Source organism: Columba livia, chromosome W (assembly GCF_036013475.1).
Source record: "Columba livia isolate bColLiv1 breed racing homer chromosome W, bColLiv1.pat.W.v2, whole genome shotgun sequence".
NCBI classification, from domain to species: Eukaryota; Metazoa; Chordata; class Aves; order Columbiformes; family Columbidae; genus Columba; species Columba livia.
Window position 1 is genome coordinate 13,690,856 of NC_088641.1, and position 17,539 is coordinate 13,708,394.

The 17,539-nt window shown below is 43.5% G+C and overlaps 2 long non-coding RNA genes across 2 annotated transcripts in view; one reads left to right on the forward strand and one right to left on the reverse strand.

Moving 5' to 3' along the window:
- Positions 1-771: 771 nt before the first annotated feature.
- LOC135577133 (uncharacterized) overlaps positions 772-17,539 on the forward strand; it is a 32,620-nt gene continuing 15,852 nt past the window's right edge. The window contains exon 1 of the long non-coding RNA XR_010468718.1: positions 772-2,106. This is a non-coding gene — a long non-coding RNA (uncharacterized LOC135577133). The remainder of the gene's footprint in view (positions 2,107-17,539) is intronic.
- LOC135577130 (uncharacterized) lies at positions 9,467-15,300 on the reverse strand. The gene is made up of 2 exons (XR_010468716.1): positions 14,597-15,300; positions 9,467-11,532 (listed from the first exon to the last, which is right to left on the reverse strand). It is a non-coding gene; the product is annotated as an uncharacterized LOC135577130 (long non-coding RNA).

A 17,539-nucleotide genomic window follows, 5' to 3' on the forward strand; every position in this document is an offset into this window, starting at 1 on the left:
TATGCTTGTGTCATTACAGGCCGAGGATCAAAGTGAATTCCTGCAAAATGGGTCAAGCCATGGCTGAATAAAGACAACAAAGATTCAATGGATGTAGATGGACGTGAGGGAGATAAGTTGTGAGGACTGTTTCAGATGTAAACCGTGGATCCTAATTCAGTGTTATAGATGCTCACAGACCTGGTGGTCTAGAAGCCCATTAGCAAGCAGGTGGTGTACCTTCTGTGGAGAATGGCAATTTGAACAAACAGCAGGAGAGCCAAAAGGGTGATATTACACTTAGATAATCAATGGAAAGATGAGGTAAAATTATGAGACATTCCTACCATAGTACCTACTGCACTCTTTCTCCCTGATCTGGCAGCTGGTAAAGCTTTAGGAGACATATCACTTTTCCCTGGGAAAAGTGGGGAGAAAGTACCACAAAGAAACAATTCTAACAACAACCAGTGAAACAATTAACTCACATTCCTGACAAGCTGCTTGATTTTCAGAGGGGCATTACACAGAAGCATATAATATGTACTGTAAAACTCGCAGATAACATGTTGATAGCAAACATTAGCATTCTCTACTGCTAATTTCAACACCGGTGCTTCCTTAGCTTCTAAGTTTTCAACCTGCTTATTGATGGCCTCTTGAAGATGGTCAATAAATTGCACGTAATTGTCATTTGGACCCTGATTAATGGTTGTAAATAATTTGGCTGCTTTGTTGGTTTCAGGCACCTCTATCATAGCTTGATATGCACGGTCTGCTGACTGCCTCAGGATTTCAGAAACTAATTGTCACAGAGCAACCCACAGGTCAATTTTAGGGGCCACAAGGTCCAAAAACAACTTTTATTAGACCAGCGAGGCACAGGGTTTTAGCACTCCAAATGTGACTTAAATACAGGTTCGGATATCAGTGGAGGAAATTATTGAGAGGGGCAGCCACTAATACAACAGGAGGTCCACAGAGTGCATGCACGTGGCTTCACCAAAACAATGCCGGAGCCGTCCCCGAGTCCCGGAGGAGTACACACTTGCCTAAGCACGGTGTGGGATTATTTTATAGAGATACACGTACTCGCAGTGAGTACAGAAAGTGTGCACTCGCGATTCCGCGAGAGTAAATTTATAATACGCTCGCAGTCCTGCGAGAGTTATTTCATGCAGAGAAAAGTCCCATCAGAGTTCCAGACCCGAGCGGACGGAGGAAGAAATGCGGCCGACCCAATATGAGTGATAAAGCATACTTCAACTTTATTGCCCGAGATAGCGTGCATTTATACCAAATACCATAATTATGCATACTTGTCTCTATCTAATAGGCTAAGCACATTTACTTACTCCACCTACTTGGGTTTAGCTAGCTATGCGCATCCCACATTCTTCTGACTCTTATCTCTTCAAAAATATCCTAACCCTGCCTTAGTTAGTACTTTTCCGTTCCCCCCTTTCCCACGGCCTAATAGACAAGCTAACTAAGGCCTACTTATGTCAACTAAAATGGGCTCTGCTCGTACAGTTGCTTGGTGGACTCATGTCTGTGCTCCTTGAGCCAATCCCCGACATCTCCCCCCTTTTCTTTTTTTAATGAGCAGAGCCTGCCCAAGTGTCTGCTCTAAAATCTTCTTAATACATGATATAGCACAACTCAAGCATATTAATGCAACTACTACTATGATTAAGATAGCCAGAGCACTCTGCAAAAGCCATTTTACCCATCCTCCTAGTCCAAACCAGTTCATGAGGCCGTCTAAGCCAAAGAGGCCCACATCCTCTCTGATCTTCTGTGAATGGTCCGTAAGTTGTTTAATCTCCTCGTGGATGGATCTCGACTTATTCTGTAAATCCATAAAAGTGTTTTTCTCATCTTGCTCTTTTGTGATCTATTATCATAGATACATTGGACGTTAAGAGAGTTAATAGTCCCAAAATACACAGTCCTCCAACAGCGTTAGAAGGAATTCCTGGTCAGGCTCTATCTTCACAGATCAAGAATACACCATACAGGAGGTTTTAGGGTCGCTGTCAATGATATCCCTTGCATTCTTCTGTGAAGCATTACACCGTCGAGTTTCATTTCTGTAGTCACCAAGAGTAGCATTAACATTTTGTAGTTTTGTCCATTCATGTTCTTGTATACTGTTCTGACACTTTTCACAAACCGGCTGGATACAAGTGTCCATGGGCATAGATGCCATCAATTCCAGTTCCTGTGGTTCGATGTCTGCTTCCAGGTGGCAATTAATCCAAAGTGCCGTGTTAGTATTATTACAGTTCGTTGCAATGCCTCTGCATCAACCACTATTTGAAACAGTCGTGTGATGCTGCTGTAGTCATCAAGGAAGACACCAACCAAGCATGTGTGGAACGTTTTTTCCAGAGACATCGTAGTTAGGCATATAGATGGTCAGTCATGTTGGCTAAAGTAATCCACATGTTAGTCTTTGTCTGTGCAGGCATCCAAAACACAGCAGCTGCAACAATCACTGTCAGGAAGACAACACAGGTCCCACGCCTCGCGCCAGCAACCACCGCAGCTCCCGATCTGCAAAAACACAAGAACAACCTCTCCCCCAGGTTATCAACCGGTGCGGCCCCCTCCACTGAACGCCAACCAGTGACCCGACCACAACCAATGCAGGCCCCCTCCGACCCAGCATGGCTCCGGGTCACAGTCACAAAGCGTTTCATCACAGGGCAAACCCAGGCTGCACCACTTAGATACAAGTGACTCACCACACACAACCCCCCTGACAATTCCCCTTTTTGTTTAAAAAACAAAACAAAACAAAACAAACAAAACAAAACAAAAACACAGTTCAGAATCAGATACGTGTGTTGGATCTTGACTACGTACTCAAAATGGCAAATCAAATTCAGAGGTTCCTTAAATTTCGCAAATGGTACATATATGACAAAAGGATCATGGCCTTAAATTCATTCCCTGCATTTTCTTGATCAGAGTAACAATTGGTATATTAGTCTGTTAGCATTCTCATCATACTGTCCCACAATAGCCACAGGTTGTTTCATAGACAAATCTGTAAGTCCAATCAAATGCAGTCATCCTGTAAAGCTGTCATAAATTCATTCCTCAAAGTTTCTAACTCCATTTTGGCTGTCATATTTATTGGATATTGTTTTCCCTTACCGGATTGAAGTCCTGTTTCAGATTTCTCAGTGTAGTATTTGCTTTATCAAAAACATTGGCTGCTAAGTTCCTTGAAGATTTCTCACTTGCACAAGCAGATCTGCACCATCCAAGCACCTTCTTGTAGGATATGCAACTAAACAGAATTCTCAGAAAACGTTATTTGAGCTTACAATTTACTTAACAAATCCTGACCCAAGAGAGGTATAGGACTTTTGGGCAAATACAAGAATTCATGTATTAAAACTTTGTTCCAAATCTGGCATTCCATTTGTCTCAAAAAATGGCCTTTCTTTCGTTGTCTCCCATGCCCTCAAAAACTAGCATGGTGAATTTACTAAGAAGTCTCGTACAATTAATTACCATAGGATAAGTCTATCAACAAATTTTTGGTTTAATTGTCCAGTTTCATTAGAACTACGGGTCTGCTCAGGATGCCTTTAAACTTCACCCTCGGACTGCTCCATTCAGTATTACATCGCTGCAGTGGGGGGAGAGAGAACCCCCCTTTCACTGCTTTAAAAGCGGGCAGCCAGGTTTTTCCAGTTGTTTTTTCTTTCTGTGCAGTGTAGATATAACCAAGGTCACGCAGCTGGCATACTGGCTGGTACGAAGTAGGAGGCTCTGGGAAACTTCTCAGTTACAATGAGCTGCACACAGGCCTGGGATATTTTGCTCTTTTGTTTTCCCATTTCATTCCAGCCATAATACACTTTATATGCAATTTCAAGTAGCTCAGCAATAGTCACATTCCTTAGCTCCATTTACCTTTTACAATTTAGAGATGTCAAAAAAAACAGTATAAACCAGTATAATAAACATAAATCCATTATTCTATTGTCCTAGATCCAAATCAGTTCACATTCCAGCAACCTTTAAATACAACTTCATAACTTCATACAATACCCCAAGTTCACATCTATCATAGTATTTTAACAATTTAAATGCTTTTCTAACAATATAAGCGATTACTTTAATGTGTAAGGATGCATCCTAAGGGGGAGCAAGGTGGAATTTTAGCAGTGGAACCGGTTCCCATTCTGTAATTATCTCCCCAAACAAGACTCCCCTGGTACCGAATATGAATACACAAACTAAAACACTGAGCTCAGATACGAAAACCATATACCAAGTTCAAATAAGCAGATGGATCACACTTACACCAATTTAAGACAATATCTCAATTTTTTGCATTGCACCTTGAACCGCTTACTGCTCAGCCAGGTGGAGATACCTCTGGGTCTCCCTGACAAAATGGGTCAGTGCGCGCTGGAGGCCCGTTTGGCATCCACCCCCCCCGCAGCAAGCTGGACTGGGCAAGGCCTTTTAATAATTTTTTTTTTTTTTTTTTTTTTTTTTTTTTTGAGTGTCTCATCTGGTGTGCTACAACTGTTATTCTAAAACCATGATTCTTCACTTGATGTGCATACAAAAAGGCCAAATTTAGTGCACCGAGATGAGAGACAGCCAGCCTGTCACAGAGTTGCGCAAGTCTGGATATTGGAATAAAGCTAGTACGCTAGAAAAAAAAAAATATAACAGCTACTACACATAAAATCTTAACATCACGTTCACGCAGTAAGGAACTAAATTACTCATGATCTTTTATACTATCACAAAATGCACCTTTTGAGTCAACTGATTTTCATGAATCTCTGTGAACCTACTGTACCATATAACAAAGACCTACCAAAATTGCAACGTGCTTAAACAGATACCCACAAAGAAAACAGGCTAATAAGGAAAACATTGTGCAGACTTCAGCAAGTTTACTGTGACCTGCGTGTTATCAGTTAACTCTCTCTCAGCTGTCTGAAATGATTTAATGATCTCTTGTAGGGATTTATTTTGTCTTACTCTTCTCGCCCTAAAAACAACATTAATTGCAATAAGGTGTTATACTTCAAGATTCTATTCCCCGGACACTTTTCCCAATCATTTAACTTATACAGCAGCCACCATTAATTACAATATTTTACAAGATCTTCTTTCCTCATATTTCCAAGTGCTTCCCTATGTTTTGAAACACCTCCCAATACCGATTTTTTATGAACATGACTGAAAACAGTAATTTCTGACCCCACGGAAAAGCACAGGGCTGCTTGCGGCGTGAGTGGGAAAAGTGGAGAGAAAGTTTTACGGTGCACTTATACCACAAAGAAACAATTCTAACAACAACCAGTAAAACAATTAACTCACATTCCTGACAAGCTGCTTGACTTTCAGAGAGGCAATAAACAGGAGCACATAATATGCACTGTAAAACTCACAAATAACATGTTGATAGCAAACTTTAGCATTCTCTACTGCCAATTCCAAAACCAGTGCTTCCTTAACTTCTAAGTTTTATACCCTGAGTCCCCAGAAGCACCCCCTTTCCCGTCACGATTATCATGACCACATTGCCGACTGTCAGATTCACTTGCTGTTAGCTGATCTAATCTGTCACACAGTTCTGTTGTCCAGTTCTATTTTCAGTGACTTCTTCTGTTCTCTTGTGGAAGTTAGAGGGTTAAAATGCAGGAAAAGCAGATTGGTAAAATTGGTAAAAGAACTGATAGTACACGTGTTTACGACTTTAGCATTCTCAGCTTTCACAGGTTCTTTGAGTAAGTTGTCTGACACCAATCCTCTGGACTTGCTGTTCTCACCAGGGTTAGATGATGGTACAGGAGGCTAACCGTTTGGCATTGTTCCTCCCCCCGCCCCAGACTGCTGAACCATCGGGGGTGCCGAAAGCACAGCAGGGGATTGCATAGGGAGGGTATCGCAGACACAAACCGGGTGAATTTCACCGCAACTTTCAGGATACTTATCAGGCTGCAACGCTGCAAAAATTCCGGCAGCAGCAGACCGTTCAAGCTTCCATGTAGTTACTAATGATTTAGCTTCTGTATGTCCATTGCTGACTTTATCCCATAATTTCTGCTCTATACTGTCCCAAAGTTCAAGTTTTGAGTCACTAATGCTCGTAACAGTCTTTTCAGGTTTTAATTGCTTCACTGTAGTATTTATCAGTTTCCAGATGGTTACAAGGCCGAGAATATATCTTTCGCGGTGACTAATTGCCTTCCACAACACAGTTCCCATCTTTTTCCAAGTCTCTATTTGAAAAACTCCTGACAGGTCAGCAGGATACCTATTGCCTCTGCACCAAGTTAATAGTCTTTTAAGGTTCTTCGCTGATAACGCAGATATGCCCGTTTCCATCGGCGGAGCGTAAGGCTCCATTTTGCCGAGTTTCTGTGAAGCTACCGCGGCTAAATTCTTTTTCACTTTATGACGCTTAATATTATTAATTACTTCCTTCCACGGTTTCTTCAGTTTCTTAGCTGTTTTATCCTCGTCTATGACCATATCCCACAACACGTCCCCTAATTTCCTCCACTCTCCTTCATCAAACAATAAATCAGGATCCTGAAAACAACCCTTAGTTTTCCCCGTTGCTACTAGACCAGCTAGCTGTTTAACGCAACTATAATTAACCCCTCGCTTTTCTAAAAAGCTTTGTAATAAATCTAGGGCTACTTCTAAATCCATTTCTCTGTTATTCATCATTTTAACCCGTTTCTCCGTTATTCATCACTTTTAATCCATTTCTCTGTTATCTGTCACTTTTAATCCGTTTCTCTATTATCTATCACTTTTAATCCGTTTCTCTGTTATCTATCACTTTTAATCCGTTTCTCTATTATCTATCACTTTTAATCCGTTTCTCTGTTATCTATCACTTTTAATCCGTTTCTCTATTATCTATCACTTTTAATCCGTTTCTCTGTTATCTATTTCTCCGTTATTCATCATTTTTAATCTATTTCTCCGTTATTCATCATTATTAATCTATTTCTCCGTTATTCATCATTATAGTACGGTACCTCTTGCTAAATTAAGAGACCTCTTGCAGCCCTTGTTTCCTGTAGCCCAGCACTGGCGAACTTCAGTCGGTTCAGGCTTCGGAGTCGACACACCGCAGCACAGTGTTCGGTCGCTCTTGCCCGCCGGTCGCTGCTCTCCCGGCGCCTTTTGCTTCTATCCGCCGCTTCGGATCGCCGGTTCGGGCGCCAATTGCAGAGAAAAGTCCCATCAGAGTTCCAGACCCGAGCGGACGGAGGAAGAAATGCGGCCGACCCAATATGAGTGATAAAGCATACTTCAACTTTATTGCCCGAGATAGCGTGCATTTATACCAAATACCATAATTATGCATACTTGTCTCTATCTAATAGGCTAAGCACATTTACTTACTCCACCTACTTGGGTTTAGCTAGCTATGCGCATCCCACATTCTTCTGACTCTTATCTCTTCAAAAATATCCTGACCCTGCCTTAGTTAGTACTTTTCCGTTCCCCCCTTTCCCACGGCCTAATAGACAAGCTAACTAAGGCCTACTTATGTCAACTAAAATGGGCTCTGCTCGTACAGTTGCTTGGTGGACTCATGTCTGTGCTCCTTGAGCCAATCCCCGACAATTTCACACGTGCAAATGTGCACGGAATCCTACACGTGCTTATGTGGAGGCACAGGAGGAAAATATACTCGCGATTGTGCGAGGGGCTCTCGGCGGCCACTCGCGATTGTGCGAGGGAATAAAGTACTTGTGCAAATGTGCACGGAAAGAAAATATACTCGCAATCCTGCGAGAAGTTTTACTTACACCTTTGGCGGCGAGGCAAGCGGAGTCTCCATCCCGGGGAGGGGGGCTCTCGTGGCGGCAGTGGCTAAGCTCGTGCTCCAAGAGACACGCGGCAATGGGCGGAGTCTCGACGAGAGTCCCGTTTTGTTATCTGATCAGACCTGACTGTAGGCATTGTATAAGCTTCTCTGCACCCCCCACACTGAGTGTGGGTGCCCCTGAAGCCCTCAAACATCCCCCACACTGGGCGCGGCCCAGTGTGCCTTGGCACTCCCTTCTTCTAATGTCCCAGGAGCCAGGGTGCTCTGGGCCAGACAAAAGAAGCTGTTAGCCTCAAATAGCAGAGGAAGAGGGAGAAATGCCGTGCCATATTAAAAGAGGGAGGGGGGTTGCAATCTGCCACACTAATCACACCTGTAATTGTGATGTGCCAATTAGTGTCTCTTCCAAGAGTTGGGGGATACCCACCTCTTTCAACAAATCCCCATTGTTCCGTCCTAAATGATCTATAGCTGTTACATTGCAGAGGTCTAATTTTACTTGAGTCTCTCATGGTTTTTCTCTGATCTCGGGGTAACACATACACATACTCTTTTTCCTTTTAACTTCTCAAGAAAATGCTGCAAACCCTCATCTTCATCCAAGTCATCAAATAACACGGACTTGAACGGTGCTGGAGAATCATTAGTCAGCATTTTTCCTCCCCCCGCCCGGGACTGCTGAGCCATCTGGGGCGCCAAAGGCACAGCAGGGGATGGAGTAGGGAGGGTATCGAAGACATAAACCGGGTAAGATTCATAGCGATTTTCAGGTTTCTTATCAGGCTGCAACACTTCAAAAATTCCAGCAGCAGCAGACCATTCAGCCTTAAAATCTTTTAAGGTGGTAATTATAAGCTTCCATGTAGTTGCTAACAATTTAGCTTCTTTATCTCCATTGCTGACCTTATCCCATAATTTCTGCCCTATATCGTCCCAAAGTTCAAGTTTAAAAGCCTTCTCGGTTTCTGCTGGGTAGCCGTTAGTTCTACACCGGACTAACAGTCTATGTATGTTACTTTCTTCATATTTAAGTTCTCTCTCAGAGAGAATATCAGGAGGAGCTTAACTATGGCTTGTTCTTCAGAGGATACGTTTTGCCGCATAATTTCACTCTTCCCTCCTCCTGCCCTCAGCCACTCATCTTATCCGGTTGTTATAAATAAGAGCCAATAAATCGATTCTGCGTCAATCAATCGATTTTATTTAGCAAGCGGTAATTAGGCAAAACAGCGCTGGGTGACCAGGGGAAGCTCAGTTCCACCAACAGGCACACCAAATCAACCTTTCGTATGTGCTTATATACGTTATGCGTTCGTTTACGTGCTGGGAATTTCCGCCTCTGGAACTTTTGTTATCTGTTGCAACATCCGAGCGCTTTGTTATCTGTAACACCATCTGGGAGTCCTATTATCTGTGGCACCATCCGGGAGTCCTGTTATCTATGACACCATCCGGTAGTCCTGTTATTTATGGCACCACCTGGTAGTCCTGTTATTTATGGCATTGTCTTTAACTACTACTACAAGGTTCTACAAAACATAATCAAACTCGCACAAGCACAGTTACTGCTTACAATAATATGCATAATACAATTGAATCCTACTCGATTTGTTCAACATTAAAAATTTTGACCATCACTTATTACAATTCCCCCCTTTTTTTTTTTTTTTTTTTTACTCATTTATTTGTTGATCAAATCGAGTTACCGCTTTTCGGGCTAGTAAGGTCATTTCAGCTTCTTCATCAGTTCCATGTTTCTGTAGCAGCATAAGGTGTACCCGCTCTACACGGTTTTTAACTAGTCCAATAAATCGATTTAGGATACATCACATCTTCTTGATGATATAATATCCTTGGAATGACAGTAACTGACATGCAATACTCTCGGGAACTGTTAAACACTTTTAAAGACACACATGGAGTAAGTCCCGTCCTGGAACATATCCATTTTGTTCTATTCAGGGGAATAATATATCCTGTGGTTTTATTAAGGCTTGGTATGATATTCCCACAAAGTGGTCTCTTGGAATTTGGTACTTTACCTGTACAAGTCCCTATTCCAGTTACATGTTGCATAGTTATCCCTCTTTTCTGCTTTTCCCAGGGACATTGAATAGGCATAGACTCCTTGTTTATGGTATACCGACGATTATCCCGTATAGCTTCATAAAAGGGTGGATTAACATTATAACACAACCAGCAACCCATGGTTAAGTTGGGTTGAGTATAGTTTAGAGTTTGATAAGCAGCCAGAATAATTCCCCATAGAGGATTCAAAGATTCCGGGGCTTCAATATTCAGAGATTTCAAGGCTTCAGTGACAGTTTCCTCTATTACTATTATATTCTCCTTCTCTACTGTCTTTGTCTCCCTACCTAGAGGGGTCGGTTTAACTTCTTCTTTCTTTATGAGAAACATGCTTCCTCTATCAGCACCTGGTCGATAATATCGCATTCCCCAGGTTTTTTCTAACAAACCATCCACTATGTTCAGGGTTTGTTATGTTAAGGAATATATATTCATACTCGCCATCACTGTCCCGCTCGTTTCGGTTGCGAGGATAACCGAGTTTTAGTCGGCGGCCTTGGTTCGAAGGAGGAATGCATCCTACAGGTCCCCATCCAACCTTTAAGAACTTATCAGTATTTGCCGGAGGAATTGGCCAGCTTGAGGCAATCATTTCACACCCCCAGTAAGAGCAGTAATAGTGTCCTGGAGTATTACAATACGAGGGCCCTGTGCTGGGGCACATATAAAACCCCATTTTGTTAAGGCATGGCTCAATCTGAACTAATTGGCATAAGGTTACAGTAAAAGAAGGTGACCCTGATGTGGTCTGTTGTTGTATTATCGTTTGGTCCTCCCATCGATAGAGGGTCCATTTAAAAGGTTGGTGAGAACTCCCCTGCTTTATTGCTATTATTACCGGTAAGGTAAGGAGGATTAGGGAGAGCAACCCGGCCCCTGGCTGGCTGAAAATCAGCCAGTGGAGGTTCATTTTGTTGAGGGTTGTTCTGCTTAACGGAGCTGCTTTATTTTAGAAGTCTTCGGAGGCACTTGCCAATCCCCACAAGGATACCCCTCTGCCTTGCCCTGGGCCTACTCTGTTGCTTCAGAGTAGCCGGATAAGTTATCTTCTCGGCAGCAGTTGTAGTCTTCAGGGGACTGCCTCCTGAATTCTCTCCTTGTTCTGTCACAACCCACTTTCCAATATTGAACCCAATAGGGCTATTTTCAAATACAAGGGTTTGGCCACTGTCCCGAATCCTCACAGGGTTTGGAACACTTCCTGTATCTTTTCTTACCAAAACGCTTCTTACACTTCCTCTTGGTTATTTCCCAAATGTCTGGACTTATCAGTGATTATTAATATCCTAATGGTGTCTAAGGTTTTTTTCCCAACACTCATTACACCATCGTTCAACATAAGGAAACTTTTTTTTCACTGCTGTATCCCGCACCCGTGACACACACGACATACCCACGGATTGCATTGCTTACATACAGGACATGCGGTGTGCGACTTATGTAATTCCTTACAATTGTCCATAAAAAGCCTAGTATCCAGGGCTATGCGTCACGTGTCTGTTTCCTCTTGAAGGTCAGCTTCAACTCATCCAGTTTCCCAGTGACTTCCCAGTCTGTGTGCAGTATAGGACCTTTTACTCGACTAGCGTGTGTCCATCCTCTTTCCGCGGTGCAGACTGTGATATCTGTGGTGAGTAAAACAAGGAAAGGTCCCTCCCAGGACGGGTTAGCGATGATTCCCTCCATGTTTTTATGAGTACTTGATTTCCTGGTTTGATACGATGTATTGCTATATCTAAAGGTGGTCTCTAGACCACCAGACCTCGCTTTAACAGTTCTTACGAAGCCACACAAGCACAAAAGGGCCCACGGGACTTCACCACACAACGCAGGAAGAAAAAAAAAACAAAGAACATATGCGGCAGGGACAACACCTCCCCCCCCACTCTGCTCGGTCCCCTGGACAGGAGAAACGGCACAGGAGCCACAAAGTGACCTTGGACAGGTGCCACTGTTCACTGATCAACCAACTGCAAGTCTGGTTCGTGCTGCCAGAGATGCACTTTGCAGACCTACAAAACCCAAGAATTTGCCCCAAATATTTCTGCATAGCACAGCATCAAACACATCTTAGTATCTTATTCAGTCTGGAATTCACACCTCAATCTATTGCGATTATGGAAGCTACTGAAAAGTCAATGAAAGGGGTTCTATGAGAGTTGGTCCCCACACTGAACACTAAAACACATGTAAAATAAAAGGGGGCAAACTTCCAAGTCACGATTAGGGACGGTGATAGGTTCGACTTTTTTTCAGATTCACCTCCCATTAAAGCAAGAGAAAAGTGCAACTTTGCAGCATGTTTGTTCACGTCAAGTTTTGCCTCAAGAACACATTTTGCAGTAACAAAATATGGTCTATAAAGTTGCAAAGTGCACAAGCTGAAGGCACAGAGTACAAGCACATAGGAAAACAGATTTCAAAATACAAAGTAACAAAAAAGAAATCTGGTATTTAAAACTCCCTGACAGAAGATACATTTATATGGGACCAACTCTTAAAGGTGACAATTTTTAAACTAATGAACAAATATTGCACAATAACAAAGTTTTATTCTTATTAAGTAAAAGCTCCCGAAAATACCTTGAAGTTTAAAAACTAATACACTGACGTGTTAACTAGTTTTAAGAATGTCCTTAATATTAAGAAAAGAGTGCAAAAAGGATTCTTCCATTCTAACACTTTTTGGAAACTGCTGATTCCAGCTGCCCATTTCTTTTATTACCAGCAATGCAGCTTTCTTAGCTTCCTCATCTGCTAAATTATTCCCTCTTATTTGCGTGGAGGTTCCCTTCCGATGGCCCTTTACATAAACTACCGCAATTTGTTTGGGCCCTCTTAATGCCTCCAAAGTTTGCGTTATTAAGGTCTCATGTATTAATCCTTTACCCTGAGAATTCATCAGTCCCCTCTCTTCCCAAATTTTTCCGAACGTGTGAACCACCCCATATGCATATTTAGAATCTGTAAATATTGTTCCTCTCTTATCTTTTAACAACTGTAATACCCTCAATACTGCGAACAGCTCACAAGCCTGCGCTGACCATCCTGAGTTAAGGGGACTTGACTCCTTAGTTGTCCAGCTGTTTCCATCTATTATAGCGTATCCTGACTTCCTTTTCCCATCCACTACCCGTGATGATCCACATAAAAACTCCTCTTCTTCTTCTAAATCCTCTCTTACCTTGGTATAGTTTTACTTTCAATTCCCGATCTTTTATTTCTAAACTAATTCCCAATTCGACCATTAAATCCCTTCCTAATAGGTTATATTCAGCTTCAGGCACTAATAAAAGGGACCCTATCCCTATTCGGGATGGGGATTCTATTTCTACCCCTTTAATTACTAGTACAGAAAAGGGGTCTCCTTTTGCTCCTATTACTTCTATTTTCTCCGAAGATGGAGCACATCCCCGGGGCACAGTTTGGACAATAGATCTTTCTGCCCCCGAATCTACCAGGAATTCCATTTCCTGGCACTGGGGACCTAACTTTAATTTTATCAAGGGCTCTGTTGTTTTAGGAGTCCCCAGCAGATAGAGCCCCTGACACCCCTACTCAGCATAATACATTTTCTCATCCTGTATACGTTTCCTACAGCTCCTTCGCATATGTCCCTTCCTCTGACAGTAAAAATATTCGATTTCCTTCAAATCCTTCAGTCCGACTTGACTTCCCTGAGGTGGCCCATTCCCACCTATGCGTGGTGGCCCTCCCTTCTGTGGAGCCATCCTCTGTACCTCTCGAACTGCCGCTACTAAAATTTTAGCTTGCCTCTTCTGAGTCTCTTCCTCCCTTCTCACATAAACCTTCTGTGCTTCCCTTAGCAACTCATCCAACCCTTTCTCTTGCCAATTTTCCAATTTTTCTAACTTTTTTTTTTTTTTTAATATCCAGCCATGACTTCTCCACAAACTGTGTTTTTAAAAGAGCTTGCCCGACCGGTGTCATAGGGTCTATACCGTAATAAAGCTGCAAGCTCTTTCTTAGTCTTTCTAGCCATTCTGTGGGAGTCTCATCTTTCTTTTGTTGTTCTTTAAAGGCTTTATTTATGTTCTGCCCTTGAGGGACAGATTCCTTAATCCCTTGGACGATTATAGTGCGGAGATCTCCCATATGGCCCCTGTGTTCCGGGTTTTGATTATCCCAGTTAGGGCGCTGCTGGGGCCACTTAATGTCAGCACCCGGCCCTTGTTGGTGCCGTTGGTAAAGATTTAGGGCCTGACAAATCCAATTCTCATATGACCCAAAAATTGGCCAAAATAAATGATCTGGTCTAATCTGCTGGTTTCCCCAGCCATGCATGCAATAGTAAACCATCTTTTCCCTATTTTTGTTTCGCGTGCTAGACCTCTCCGTGGGTCCCTTCCCAGTGAACACAAGGCCCAATGAGGATTCTCGGGGAATATCTGGCAACCTCTCTGTGGGTCCCTTCCCCATGAGATCAGAAGGCTTGCCCTTCTTCTGTCCCATCTTCCGGAGTGTCTTCTTTTCACACACACACACGCACCCCTCGTTCGTGGCTCACGCCCTCGCGGGCTATGAGAACCGCACTACTAGAGAGTCCCGCCCTGCCTTACCGCAGGGTCCACACTCACTTCGCTTCCTCCCCAAGCCGGGGGGGGCGTCTCGTTCATGCACACTCCAGGATACCCACCCCAACCGAACGGAATCGCTTTCTATACTTACCCTCCCTGGGGTCTTCGTCCGGTTCTTCGTGCACAAAGGTTTAAGGGGTTCAATTCTTTTGCCTAATTACCTAAATTTAGGGTTCGGAGGTTAAGGTTTCAGGGCAATCCTCTGTCCACTCCAGGGCCGTCTGAAAACGGGACGGGGCGCCTCCCTGAAGTTTAAGAGTCCCTCCCAGAGATCCTTAATCCGAGTCACGGCACCAAAATTTGTTATAAATAAGAGCCAATAAATCGATTCTGCGTCAATCAATCGATTTGATTTAGCAAGCGGTAATTAGGCAAAACAGCGCTGGGTGACCGGGGGAAGCTCAGTTCCACCAACAGGCACACCAAATCAACCTTTTGTATGTGCTTATATACGTTATGCGTTCGTTTACGTGCTGGGAATTTCCGCCTCTGGAACTTTTGCTATCTGTTGCAACATCCGAGCGCTTTGTTATCTGTAACACCATCTGGGAGTCCTATTATCTGTGGCACCATCCGGGAGTCCTGTTATCTATGACACCATCCGGTAGTCCTGTTATTTATGGCACCACCTGGTAGTCCTGTTATTTATGGCATTGTCTTTAACTACTACTACAAGGTTCTACAAAACATAATCAAACTCGCACAAGCACAGTTACTGCTTACAATAATATGCATAATACAATTGAATCCTACTCGATTTGTTCAACATTAAAAATTTTGACCATCACTTATTACACGGTGATCCGTCGATGAATTTATCCCCAGGGTGTCCGTACGCCTCCGTCTGGTTCTCAGTCCAGCTGATCTGCCCCCCAGCTGGGCTGCTCCAGGCTTTTCCCCGATCATAGTGAGACGCCGTTCAGAGTATCACGTCGAGGTCACCATTTGTTGGAGCGAATAAAGGACTCAGCATTCCGATTCAATGTGAATCACGCAAAGCCGATTTATTACACAAACAAGCCTCTTTATATATGCAGTTATTTCCCGATCACGTGTCCACGCTCCGATCATGCATTCACTGATTGGATATCATCTATGTTCACGAGCTGTCCACGTGCCTGAGTCTCACTGCTGATAGGTCTGTTGATTTACGTCATGTTGCTGCCCTGTAGCTGCTGAACTGTTTTACTCTCACAGCAGATCCTGTTTTCAGCTTTCCAAGGTGGCCTTGAAATTCCTTTGGGCCTGTCTAGTTCAATAACAAATCTCCATCTAATAGAAACCCATCCACACATAGCTTCTAGAAGGATTTGCTCCATGAGCTTCCCAGTCCCAGAGGTGAGGCCGACAGATCAGTAGTTCCCGGGGTCCTCCTCTCTACCCTTTTTAAAAATGAGTATGATGTTTCCCTTTTTCCAGTCACCTGACTGCCAGGACTTCTCAAATATCATGGAGAGTGTCTTGGCAACTACGTCAGCCAATTGCCTCAGGACCTTGGGATGCATCTCATCAGGTCCCATAGATTTATTTATGTTCCGATTCCTTAGGTGGTCACAAACCAGATCGTCACTTACAGTCAGAGGAACTTTGCTCCCCCAGTCCCTGTCTTGCAGTTCACTTTCCACTCAAGAAGTGTGGGAAGAGAGGTGCCAGTGAAGACTGAGGCAAAAAAGTTGCTGAGTACCTCAGTCTTCTCCTCGTCTGTTGTTACCAGTTCACCAGTCTTGCTCATCGGGGGGGATACGCTTTCTTTGACCTCCCTTTTCTGGTTGACGTACCTGTAGAAGGCCTTCTTGTTATTCTTTGCATCCCTTGCCAAGTTCAGCTCCAGCTGTGCCTTGGCCTTCCTTACCCCATCTCTGCACAACCGGGCAGTGTCCCTATACTCTTCCCAGGGTACCCGTCCCTGCTTCCACCGCCTGTGCATTTCCGTCTTGCTCTTTAGTTTGACTAGCAGGTCTTGACTCAGCCATGCTGGCCTCTTGCCTTCCTTACCCGATTTCTTACACCTGGGGGTCACAAGCTCTTGTGCTCTATGGAAAGCGTCCTTAAAGATCTGCCAGCTCTGTTCTACTCCCTTGTCCCTGAGGGCAGTTTCCCAGGGGGTCCTATTGTCTCTTCCAAGAGTTAGGGGATACCTGCCCCTTTCAAAGAATCCTCGTCGTTCTGTCCTAAATGATCTATAGCTGTTACATTGCATAGGTCAAATTTGCTTGAGTCTCTCATGGTTTTTATCTGATCTCAGGGCAACACATACACATACTCTTTTTCTTGTTAACTTTTGAAGAAAATGCTGCAAACCCCAATCCTCCAAGTCATCAGATAACACGGACTTGAACGGTGCTGGAGAATCATTAATAACAGGGGGGTTCGGAATGTTAGTAACCGAACCAGTTTTACAAAATGTTCCTGAACAGGAACAGTGCACATTCTCGCCAATACTTTCTAGCATCATAATTATTTGTATAACCTGAGTCCCCAGGAGCACCCCCTTTCCCATCACGATCAGCGTGACCGCATTGCTGACTGCTGGATTCACTCGCTATTAGCTGATATCTTTCACACAGTTCTTTTGCCCAGTTCTTATCCGGCGACTCCTTCTGCTCTCTCGTGGAAGCTGGAGGGTTAAAAGGCGGTAAAGGCAAAAACAAATTGGTAAAAGGACTGATAGTACACTTGTTTACAACTTTAGCATTCTCAGCTTTCACAGGTTCTTTGGGCAAGTTGTCTGACTCCAATCCTCTGGACTTGCTCTTCTCATCAGGGTTGGGTAATAGTGTAGGAGGACACCCGCTTGGCATTTTTTCTCCCCCTGCCCCGGACTGCTGAATCATCAGGGGTGCCGAAGGCACAGCAGGGGATGGAATAGGGAGGGTATCAAAGACACGACCGGGTAAACTTCACAGTGACTTTCAGGATTCTTATCATGCTGCAAAGCTGCAAAAACTCCAGCAGCAGCCGACCATTCAGCCTTAAGATCTTTTAAGGTGGTAATTATAAGCTTCCATGTAGTTGCTAACAATTTAGCTTCTTT